The sequence below is a fragment of the Perna viridis genome, chromosome 6 (assembly GCF_037379345.1).
Source record: "Perna viridis isolate PV_CMFRI_1.1 ecotype Kerala chromosome 6, ASM3737934v1, whole genome shotgun sequence".
Classification (NCBI taxonomy): Eukaryota; Metazoa; Mollusca; class Bivalvia; order Mytilida; family Mytilidae; genus Perna; species Perna viridis.
Genome location: NC_142450.1, coordinates 49,325,741 through 49,338,565, shown reverse-complemented (window position 1 = coordinate 49,338,565; position 12,825 = coordinate 49,325,741). Strand labels below are relative to the sequence as shown.

At 34.0% G+C, this 12,825-nt stretch overlaps 3 non-coding genes across 3 annotated transcripts; all 3 read right to left on the bottom strand.

Annotated features, from left to right (window-relative positions):
* Positions 1-5,121: 5,121 nt before the first annotated feature.
* On the bottom strand, positions 5,122-5,192 carry Trnaf-aaa (transfer RNA phenylalanine (anticodon AAA)). The gene has a single exon. It is a non-coding gene; the product is annotated as a tRNA-Phe (tRNA).
* Positions 5,193-10,739: 5,547 nt separating this feature from the next.
* On the bottom strand, positions 10,740-10,813 carry Trnaf-gaa (transfer RNA phenylalanine (anticodon GAA)). Its single transcript has one exon. It is a non-coding gene; the product is annotated as a tRNA-Phe (tRNA).
* A 603-nt stretch (positions 10,814-11,416) lies between these two features.
* Positions 11,417-11,489, bottom strand: Trnaf-gaa (transfer RNA phenylalanine (anticodon GAA)). The gene has a single exon. It is a non-coding gene; the product is annotated as a tRNA-Phe (tRNA).
* Between the last annotated feature and the right edge of the window lie 1,336 nt (positions 11,490-12,825).

Here is a 12,825-nt window from a genome sequence, read left to right as displayed (position 1 = left end):
TTCGGAATCGACACAATCGAATTCCGGAACAATATTATATTTTTATATTTTTGAAAGAAAGAAAAAACAAAACAGGCGCGTAGATGCCCTTAGGCAAAAAAGCTTTTGCCTTAAGCGGCCCCAGACCCCCTGCCGTAATTTTGCCTATACTTCAATTTGGCCTCAGCTACGCGCCTGCATAACAAAACAAAACAAAACAAACAAATAAATAAATAAATAAATAAATAAATAACCAAGGTTATGGTGGTAATCAAAAGAATGTAATCTAGGGACAAAGGCCAGACATGGAAAACAGACATACACAACAAAGAACATAAAGTAACTAAAATCATACATACAAAGTAACAAAAGCAAATGAGCAACTCGGACTCCACTAAAAACTGGGAGCATGTACCAGGTGCACCTGAAGGGTAAGCGTCCTCTGCTTTTCTAGAAACACCCGCCGAGTTGCTAATAAAAAGTCAAGACCGGGGTAGACAAACGAGGAAAGGAAAGCCATGCCCTGTTGAATAAATCAGTTTTCGTGGTGCAGATGGATACACCATAACGATCCACGAGTTCATGATGACGACCGAAATCAGTTAAAGAGTAACCAAGGGAACCAAGGTTATAGCGGTAATCAAAATAATACAATCCAGGGACAAAGACCAGACATGGAAAACAGACAGACACAACAAAGAACATAACTAAAATCATGCATACAAAGTAACAAAAGCAAATGAGCAACTCGGACTCCACTAAAACCACTGGGAGCATGGACCAGGTGCACCGGTAGGGTAAACGTCCTCTGCTTTTCTAGAAACACCCGACGAGTTGCTCATAAAAAGTCAAGTCCGGGGTAGACAAACGAGGAAAGGAAAACTATGACCCAGAAGCCTTTTTGTTAGAATTCAAGCGCGATACAAAAAGTCTGTGTAGTTTTGGCAAGCTCTGGCATAACGTATGAGTTGTGATATGGACATTCCATACACAGGCGCTGAAGGGATGTTGCCACAGGTGAAAGGAAAGTTGACAATTCTGAATGAAAAGTCATCACGTTTGTCATAAAGTTTGGTCAATAGTTTTCCTTTACTATCGATTTCGAAGTGTAAGTCAAGGTATGAGACTGACCTTACAGTGTCTGTAGTATCCTTTATCGCAAGTTCTTTTGGGTAGATGCGATGTATCAAATCCCCGAAATTAGGATTGTTTAAAGATAATACGTTATCTATATAGCGGAAACTGAAATTAAATGATGTAGCCAAACGATATTAAGCTAAGAATTACATACTCCCACTACAAAATAAAATAAATGATCTCAATTCAAATGAAATGCCATATTCTGATTGAATATTTTTGTTGTATTTCAAAATTGGATGAAAATCATTTATTGCCAGACTTTGTCAGCAGAACAAATTTTTGATATCAGGATTGAAGAGCAAGAAATTGTTGATATTTTCCAAATTCTAAAACCGAATAAAGCATTGGGTCCGATATCATTAGCCACAAAATGTTTAAATGCTTAAACTATGTCCTGAAAAATTGCAATCCCATTGAAAACCATTTTGTCAAATCACTAGAGCTCTGCAAATTTCTATCTAACTGGAAGATGGCTAATGTGATAACAATATTTGAAAAAGAGTGATTACCGTATAACCATAGGCCTATTAATGTATAAACTAAAATCTTTTGGAATTCGATGAGATATTCTGAAATGGTTACAAAACTACTTGAGTGATAGGAAACAAAAAGTCGTTCTAAATTCATCAGCCTCGTCAGGAAGCCATCTTTCATCAGGTGTTCCTCAAGGTTCAGTAGCTGAACCTCTCTTATTTGTTATTTTCATTAAGGAAATAGCTGATAATCTTAGCTCTTTATGAAGACTTGTTGCAGATGACACATCATTTAACTACTCTGATCGCGATAGTGAGCAAATAAGAACGGTCATTAGTCGTGATTTAAACGAGTTGGATAAATAGGCAAACACTTGGTGCATGACTATAAATGCGGAAACTGAGATCATGTTATTCTCTAAATGGAGTTGAAATTCCAATCAAAATACACCTTGGTATTAATTTACTAGTTATGCAAAGTGGTCCATGCATATTGAAAATATAACAGCAAGTGCACAAAATCATCTAAATGTATTACGAAAATTAAAACTCAACTGAATCATGACATCTAAGAAAAACTATACATATCTTATATTCATATTCGACCGTTATTAGAATATGCCCCCGAAGTATGGCGCAACTGTAATACTTCAATCACTGGAAAAATAGAACAAATTCAAACGGAGGCTGCAAGAATTATAAGTGGGTTACCAGTACCTGGTCCAAGCTCCCAGTTTTTAGTGGAGTCCGAGTTGCTCATTTGCTTTTGTTACCTTGTATGTATAATTTTAGTTACTTTATGTCCTTTGTTGCGTATGTCTGTTTTCCATGTCTGGTCTTTGTCCGTGGATTACATTCTTTTGATTACTGCTATAACCTTGGTTCCCTTGATTACTCTTTTATAAAATTTCAATTCGTATATAAAGAAGTAAATTTGGAGACACTAGAAGAATGTCGAACACGTAGAAAATTACAAATGCTCTATAATATCGAACAAAAGCATGCACCTGAATATTTGTGAAATCATGTTCCATCTAAGGTACAATCTATTTCCAACTATTCATTGCGAAACGGAGAGGACGTTTTATTGCCGTATTGTATATTGTATTGTCTGTTACAAGGGAATCTGCCCTTCCAGCTTTAAGGAATGGAACAATCTCGACGTTACATTAAGAAAGATTGATTCAGTTCAGTATCCAAATTTAATTAAGTCAGTTTTAACTAGGAATAAGGATCGATCCAGTGTACAGAAATATTTTTCATACGGGCCTAGAGAGCTAAATATACTGATAACCCGAAAAATGAAATATTACAACTAGTCGGTATAACCCTATTTATGGGTTAATTAAGAAAAAATGAAATGTCACCGAATACCACTATTATTAAAGAAATGGGGTGACTGAACACACAGTTTTCTTCACCACTTACCACATCTTCAACACCATGAACCATGCCACAAACAGTATCATCATGTAACACCTCAGACACCTCACCACCATCTATTACACCATTTCTCTCATCCTGATTAGCATCACATTCATCAGTAAAATGGCATTTGGAACATCGTCTGAGTTCACACCCTCAAAATCTTTTGTGGTATGGCTAACAACACCATGCATTATCATCACTCACAAAAGGCTCCACATCAGCCTCTACAGTTGTATGGCCAGTATCGTCATTACTAGTAATATAGCTGACATCATCACTGCGATGGGCATAAACACTACTCTCATCATTTTCACATCTTCTAGTATCATGTGCCCATTCATCATCTTTAATATTGTTACTACTTGTACCGTCATTTTCTGTATGAGACATTCTATCACTTGAATGAGTAATCAAGAGAACCAAGGTTATAGCGGTAATCAAAGGAATATAATCCAGGGACAAAGACCAGACATGGAAAACAGACATACACAACAAAGAACAAAAAGTAACTAAAATCATACATACAAAGTAACAAAAACTGGGAGCATGGACCAGGTGCACCGGTAGGGTAAGCGTCCTCTGCTTTTCTAGAAACACCCGCCGAGTTGCTCATAAAAAGTCAAGTCCGGGGTAGACAAACGAGGAAAGGTAAACTATGACCCGTTGAATAAATCAGTTTTCATGATGCTGATGGATACATCATAACGATCCACGAGTTCATGATGACGACCATAAACTTCTGTAGTGATGACTTCAATCTTGTAGCAACATAAGCCTGTTCCAGAAGCCTATTTGTTAAAGTTCTAGCGCGATACAAAAAGTCTGCGTAGTTTCGGCAAGCTCTGGCATAACTTGAATGTCGAGTGTCATGTTGCCTAAAGATGCCTGAGTAGGCATTAGTTTGGAATTCTGTAAATGAATAACCCACTCTTGTCTTCCTTAAGGTACCACACTTACAGTTTTCTTTCTTGTGGAAATAAACAATAAGAACACTTAATTTTCAAACACAATCAACTTATATGACCTTGTCCGCCACAGTCAAATATTTGAAATCGGGACAATCTTTATACATGTGGTCCGGACTAAAACACCCATGGCATACTCCAACTTGTTGATTGTGTATCACATAATAGAGTAGGGAATGAATTTCATATTAGGCGGAAGTTTTGCCTTAAAGACTCTTGTCCCATCATAAATACAGTTTGTCGACTTCATTTTATGCTTCTTAATTGGTGACACCACTTCAACTCAAATTTTTGATAACCTTTCTATGATTTCAGGATCAGTAACATACATACTTCAAGTTCAATATCTGAAACTGGATTCTAATTTAGTCAGTTTGCATGTTATATCACTAAGAATTGGTTTCATCATCTGTCTCTCTCTAAATAAAACTTCATATCCACTGCTAGTCTTTGTCACATATGCTATAGCACCTCCTCTACCACATTTCGATTCAATTGCATTTATTTCTGAATCAGGTTATACTTTCCCAAAAACTTTTTGTACGCGCACACACACACAAGGCTATAAGGTGCACTATTTCGTACACCAAGTTGACCCGTCTAATGTTGTAAAACTTAAAATTCAAAGTTGAAATTTGGTGGATATATTTATTAAAAGTAGTTATGCGTTTATACATAGACAGATGTAATATACATTTTGATGTGATGGTAAACAATTGAAATTTAAATGAAGAAAAGTATTCGGAATGTTTCAGTCCTCTGCTATATTAAGTTCTCTCGTCAGCCTCAGCTTGCTGATTTTCAAAATTCCCTTTAAGTAAAATTTATACATGTATTTCGCCACTTTTCTTGTAATATCATCATGAAAAACCGTACCTCTTCCATTATTAGTCGCCAGAAAGGAGGAAAAAAAGAATTATATACAAACGTCAATGTCATGCCTTGATGGCAGACTTGTTTGAAAAGAGATAATAAAGCGGTTCATATAACAGGCATCTGTGCATGCACGGTTTATTCATTCTGCGCTTGAATACATGCAGTTGTTGGTATAGCAAATTAGATGCCCGAGTTACTATTATGCACCTGATGTAAAAATCTGTTGCAAAAAATATCCTGCCAGCCGCCGGATTGTTCCGTGCCGGAACCCGGGATTGAACCGGGGGCCTTTAGATTTTGTCTAACGCTCTCCCAACTGAGCTATTCCGGCTGACAAGGACTGACGAGATTAATTGAGTACTTATATATACATCACCATCGGATCTATAGTTTTCTTTTTAAGATCTCATACATCGAAAATTTTATCATTCTTGATTGTTGATATCAATTCAAATATGCCGAAAAGCAAGTACTCGACCGGTTAGGCTGGCTAAACAAAATACCGTACATGTACAAGACCACCAACATGTCGTCGGAAAGAACGATTTAAGGTATATTGGGGTCGATACATACACATGTATGCATCCTGGCTAGCTGAATATTAGTTAGTAAAATGTTTACACGTACTTTACCATTTTCTTGTATTATCATTATGAAATTAAGTCGTACCTCTTCCATTGTCAGTCGCCAGAAAGGAGGGAAAAAGAATTATATACAAACGTCAATGTCACAACTTGAGGGCAGACTTGTTTGAAGAGAGATAATACAGCGGTTCATATAGCAGGCATCTGTGCATGCACGGTTTATTCATTCTGCGCTTGAATACATGCAGTTTTAAGTATAGCAAATTAGATGCCCGAGTTACTATTATGCACCTGATGTAAAAATCTGTTGCAAAAAATATCCTGCCAGCCGCCGGATTGTTCCGTGCCGGAACCCGGGATTGAACCGGGGGCCTTTAGATCTTCAGTCTAACGCTCTTTTTTTTTTATTTTGATAAAATTTTATTCAAATAAATACATTCATAAAAGAATTATTGGGCTAGTCTCCCATTAATTCATATTATCACAGTGTTGGTTAGAATTGTAACAATTATTAACAACAGATCTCAATTAAAACTCAATATGTACTTCATCATTACTTATCCTTAATACAGGATTTTTGTTTAAATAATACTTTTCAAATAAATACATGCACTTCTTCTGTTTATAATACAAGTATGCATAACTCACATGTTTTTGCAGAACATTTTTAAAATATGGCACTATGTCTATCAAATGATCATCCTTCATAGAGATATTTCTCCTCTTTACTACACAGAATCTTCTAGCACATAAAACTGTATTTACAAAGTATAAGTTTATATTTTTATCCTTCTTGACTAGACCAAAGTAACATATATAATTGAAATCTAGAGTATTGACAAAGCTAGTAGAACTATTACACATAATGTTATGTAGGAAATCTTTAAAAAAGTCATTGAACTGAGTCAAACATCTACACACAATGATCAAGTGCTCCAAGTCTTCATGCACATCTTTGCAAACTGGACAAATAGAATCAACAGTAATTTGGCATTTCATCAGTCTCTCCTTAGTGAAGAAAACTCTATGGAAAATTTTGAATGATGACTCAATCCAATCACTTTGTAAAAATGAAAAGTTCAAAACTTTTTGTACTTTTTGAACATCAAAATCTGGAAATATTTCACACCAGTATTTTATAGAATTAGGTTCTCTTGTTAATGTCTTTAACAGTATATCATAAAATGATCTTGTTGTATTAGGTAAAGCATACTTTCTACCATTAACGCTGTAAATTATATTTAAAACAGTTGCTTTACAAGTGTTTGCATTTTCTTCAACTAAAAGTACATAATCTTGTGGAATACATTGCTTAATACATTTCACTACTTTAATAATTTTATCAACGGAAACATCAGGGAACTTTTGAGATACAATATCTTGAATATAAGTGTCCTTCATAAAACCTTTCTTGCATTCATAAGCTAAGTCCTTAATCTTGACAATACCTGCTTCTATAAATGTTCTCATATATAACATACTATCACCATTCACAATCATTGGATTACAGAAGAGGGGAATATCAAAAACGTTAGTCACATTAATTTCTATTTCCATACAATGACGTATCTTCCCCCATGCATACAACATACATTTATAAAAATCAGGCAAACATCCTAATTGTCTATGAGTAAAATCGCAATGCAATATTTCAACACCAAGATTCATTCCTTGTACTTTAGAAAAGAAAGAAAGACATGTAACTTTCCAAACAGCATTATAATCCATATCTAATAGCCTACTTAAAAACTTTAGTCTAAATGCATACATTTTATGAAAAATGTCAGGAAAATTTAAACCACCATCTAACACCTTATTAGTTATTACATCATATGCAACTAGAGATGGTTTATCATTCCACAAAAAATCAATACATATCTTCTTAATTTCTAAATAATGTTTTTCTGGTATATTAACAACCATAAGAGTATACCAAAGTTTACTCATCAATAAAGTATTTATTACAGTTAATCTACCATGTATTGATAAGTGTCTCATTTTCCAAAAATTCAATAGCTTCAAAATAGATTGTACTTTGCAATCCCAATTCAAACTATCACAAAGAGATTTATCCTTACCAATCCATATGCCTAAAAGCTGTAAAACCCCATCACACTCTCTAATACTCCAAGCATCTAATTCATGTTTTGAAATAGTTCCAGTTCCCAATGCCAAAATTTCTGATTTATCCTTATTTAATTTTGCCCCAGATGCTTGTTCATACAAATGTAAAACTCTAAAGGCTTCATCTACTGAATTTTTGTCAGACAAAATTAAAGTAGTGTCATCAGCATGTGAAAAAATCTTTTCTTCAACGTTTGTATTAGGAATATTCAAACCTCTAATACTACTATTCTTTTTAATCATTGTACTCAATGGTTCAGCTACTAATACATATAATAAAGCTGATATAGGACAACCTTGCTTTACAGAGTTCTTTAATTGAAAGTATTTGGACAGGAACCCATTACACTTGACAGTGCTGAAAATGTCAGTATAAAATATTTTTATCCAAGAAATAAATTTCTCCCCAAATCCAAATTTCTGCAATACAGAAAATAAATATTCATGTCCAACCCTGTCAAATGCTTTTTCCTGATCAAGTTTCAACAAGTAACATTCTAAATCATCCATTTCAACCAAATCAATAATATCTCTAACACTTGCAGTAGTGTCAGAAATGTCTTTACCTATAATACAGCAACTTTGAGTAGGTGATATAATTTTTGGTAATACAAACTTAAACCTGTTAGCCATTACTCTTGCTAGTATTTTATAATCCACATTTAATAAAGTTATAGGTCTGAAATTTTTAAGTTCAGATTTGTCACCTCTATTCTTATATATCAAATTAATCATGCCATATCTCATAGACCTAGATAAAACTTTATTTTCTTCAATACTATCATAAATATATTTCAATACAGGTTTCAATTCATTTAAAAAATAAAGATAGAATTCAACAGTCAATCCATCAGAGCCAGGCGTTTTGCCTTTTTTCATTCCTTTCAATGATTGTTCAATCTCATCAATACATATATCATCATCACATTTAATAATATCAATATCATCAACTTTAACATCAACACAATCTAACATGTCATTGATTGCATCATTGTCAGTATTTACAGATGAAAACAATTTTTTATAAAAATTATGCACAACATCTAATAATTCCACAGTACTACTAACAGCATTACCATCACAATTTCTCAAAGTACTTATCAAATTCTTACTTTGTTTATATTTTTCCAGACTTAAGAAATAAGCAGTATTCTTGTCACTTTCTAAGGCATGTTGACATTTAGACCTTAATATAGCACCATTACATCTATGTTTTTCTATAGCTTCAAGTTCATCTTTTAATTCTAAATATTTTACATAATCAATTTCTATACCACATGCAGACTTCACTGACAATTCTTGTAACTTATTTTGCAATTTAAAATATTCTTTGCTTCTCTCTTTCTGATTTTCTTTGCCATAGATTTGACTTATTCTCTTAATACTAAATTTCAAATTATCCCACCAAATGAGAGGGTTTGAATAATAAAAATCTGAACATATTTCATCTTCTAATAACTTTCTGATTCTTGTTACATATTCTTCATTATCTAATAAGGAATAGTTAAAAATCCAGATACCTGGTCCTCTTTCAACCTCTGTAAAATCTAATTTCATGCTAACAATACAGTGATCACTAAAACAAGTATCTCTATAAAAAATATTTTTAATACAGGGCTTAACATTACTAGAAACTAAAAAATAGTCAATTCTACTTTGTGTCAAAAAACCTTGTACAACTTGTTTTCGTGAAAACATTTTGACACCTGCATTTCTGTCTCTCCAGACATCAAACAAACAATTATCGTGCATCATAGTATTAAGATATTTCACAGACCTATCTGCATAAAAAGCAGTTTTCCCACTTTTATCTAAAGGAGACAGTGCAGTATTAAAATCGCCTGCTACTATAACATATCCGTCTCCTTTAATTTTACTTTTACAATCTTCAAAAAATTCACATTTTTCACTTACACTATTAGGAACATACAAATTAAAAATATCTACAATTTTATCATTGATTTTACCTTGAATATGAATAAATCTACCAGGTACACATTCACAAACTTTAAATACATTTTTAAGGTTTTTACTGACAAGAATTGCAACACCCTGTCTATTACAGTTACTATTACTTGCAAAAATATCACCATTCCATAATGTCTTATCATTCTTTATATCTTCAAAAATAATATTATTCCAAAATGTTTCCTGTAAGCATACAATATCATACTTTCTTTCATTACATAGTGAAAAAATACAATCCTTTTTACTTTGGTTACATAGACCATTACAATTAAAACTTATGAAGTTATAAGTAGCCATCACAAAAATAATTCTAATAATATACAACATTAAACACTCCATTATTAACTATTCAAATGTTTTTGTAAATTTGACAACCTTGCTGCTTTAATATTAGGCTTGATATTAAGCATACTTCTCCTTTTAATACCCAAGTAATTTCTCTTCTTCCCTACAACAGTGAAAGTATCTCCACTTTCCTCTTGGTCTTCACTGACCACGGGAAAAGTGTCCATAGTAATCTCATCCAGAGAATCACATGAACTTCTGACTTCCCCCTGGCTACTGTCATTTTGTTCAAGGGGGGAGACAGCACTTTCAACACTAAAACCATCAGACACTTTATCAATTCTATTTTCACCAGACAATTCAACATTTGATTTAGTAAGCAAAACTGGTTCAATATTACAATTATTCAAACAAATATTGTTTAATTCTTTATCTGTACCTTTCTTGACTTTATCATCTCTGACACATTCCGCACTGTCATCACCAACACCATCATCCATCTCAAAACATTCCTCCTCATCAATGTAAATACCATCTCCATTCCAATCACCGTCACCCTCATCATCAGTGCAAAGGCTAGCACCACCTTTAGCACTTTCACCAAAACCCACTTCATCTACATAAACAAAATACCGTACATGTACAAGACCACCAACATGTCGTCGGAAAGAACGATTTAAGGTATATTGGGGTCGATACATACACATATATGCACCCTGGCTAGCTGAATATTAGTTAGTAAAATGTTTACACGTACTTTACCATTTTCTTGTATTATCAAAAATAATAAAACAAAAACAATATCAAAAACAATGTTCAGGAAATATTTACACACAAAAATACGGCGAAGAACTCACCAAACAAAGAAAAATTCTCGGACGACACAATGTTTACATCCTACAGATGATGCATCCAAAAACCGACCCTCCGGGATTGAACCGGGGGCCTTTAGATCTTCAGTCTAACGCTCTCCCAACTGAGCTATTCCGGCTGACAAGGACTGACGAGATTAATTGAGTACTTATATATATACATCACCATCGGATCTATACTATAATATCTTTTTCAGATTTCATAAATCGAAAGTTGCATCATTCTTGATTGTTGATATCAATTCAAATATGCCGAAAAGCAAGTACTTGACCGGTTATGCTGGCTAAACAAAATACCGTACATGTACAAGACCACCAACATGTCGTCGGAAAGAAGGATTTAAGGTATATTGGGGTCGATACATACACATATATGCACCCTGGCTAGCTGAATATTAGTTAGTAAAATGTTTACACGTACTTTACCATTTTCTTGTATTATCATTATGAAATTAAGTCGTACCTCGTCCATTGTCAGTCGCCAGAAAGGAGGGAAAAAGAATTATATACAAACGTCAATGTCACAACTTGAGGGCAGACTTGTTTGAAGAGAGATAATACAGCGGTTCATATAACAGGCATCTGTGCATGCACGGTTTATTCATTCTGCGCTTGAATACATGCAGTTTTAAGTATAGCAAATTAGATGCCCGAGTTACTATTATGCACCTGACGTAAAAATCTGTTGCAAAAAATATCCTGCCAGCCGCCGGATTGTTCCGTGCCGGAACCCGGGATTGAACCGGGGGCCTTTAGATCTTCAGTCTAACGCTCTCCCAACTGAGCTATTCCGGCTGACAAGGACTGACGAGATTAATTGAGTACTTATATATATACATCACCATCGGATCTATACTATAATATCTTTTTCAGATTTCATAAATCGAAAGTTGCATCATTCTTGATTGTTGATATCAATTCAAATATGCCGAAAAGCAAGTACTTGACCGGTTAGGCTGGCTAAACAAAATACCGTACATGTACAAGACCACCAACATGTCGTCGGAAAGAAGGATTTAAGGTATATTGGGGTCGATACATACACATATATGCACCCTGGCTAGCTGAATATTAGTTAGTAAAATGTTTACACGTACTTTACCATTTTCTTGTATTATCATTATGAAATTAAGTCGTACCTCTTCCATTGTCAGTCGCCAGAAAGGAGGGAAAAAGAATTATATACAAACGTCAATGTCACAACTTGAGGGCAGACTTGTTTGAAGAGAGATAATACAGCGGTTCATATAACAGGCATCTGTGCATGCACGGTTTATTCATTCTGCGCTTGAATACATGCAGTTTTAAGTATAGCAAATTAGATGCCCGAGTTACTATTATGCACCTGACGTAAAAATCTGTTGCAAAAAATATCCTGCCAGCCGCCGGATTGTTCCGTGCCGGAACCCGGGATTGAACCGGGGGCCTTTAGATCTTCAGTCTAACGCTCTTTTTTTTTTTTTTTTATCTTTATTGAATAAAACAATACTATATAACAATGCAAATCACAATGTCTATAAAATCATATTATTACACAATTGAAGACTATACAATTTATCACAGTTTGAATAACAACACATCTTCTTCTAACATCACAATGGGATTGTCTCTCAAGAACTTTTTATGAAAGACTGAAAGTCTGTTTGTAGATTTACAATACATATAAAAATAACCAATGTAATGTCTCAGTGTGTATTTGAAATATGCAATTAGGTTAATACTTCGTGTACCATTTTTGAACATTTGTCTTTGTTTCATTATACACAGTCTTCCAATAGACAGCAAAAAATTAACAAAGTGAACATTTACACCCTTTACACTGGATGATACACCCAACAAAAATAACGTCATATAAGTATGTTCCTGTATTAAGTTCACCTCTGATTGTACAAATAGTGTCTCTAAAATATCAAATACGAAATCATGAAAGTTAACAAGTATGTCACATGTTAGAAAAATATGAAATAAAGTTTCCTCTTCACAGTCACAGTTTTGACACACATTGCTGTCTATTATTCCTATTTTACATAGTTTAACATTAGTAAAAATCTTATTGTGACATAACTTGAAATCTAGATCAATACATTCAGATGGTTTCCAGAAACTATGTATCTGTTTCCAAACAAAACAG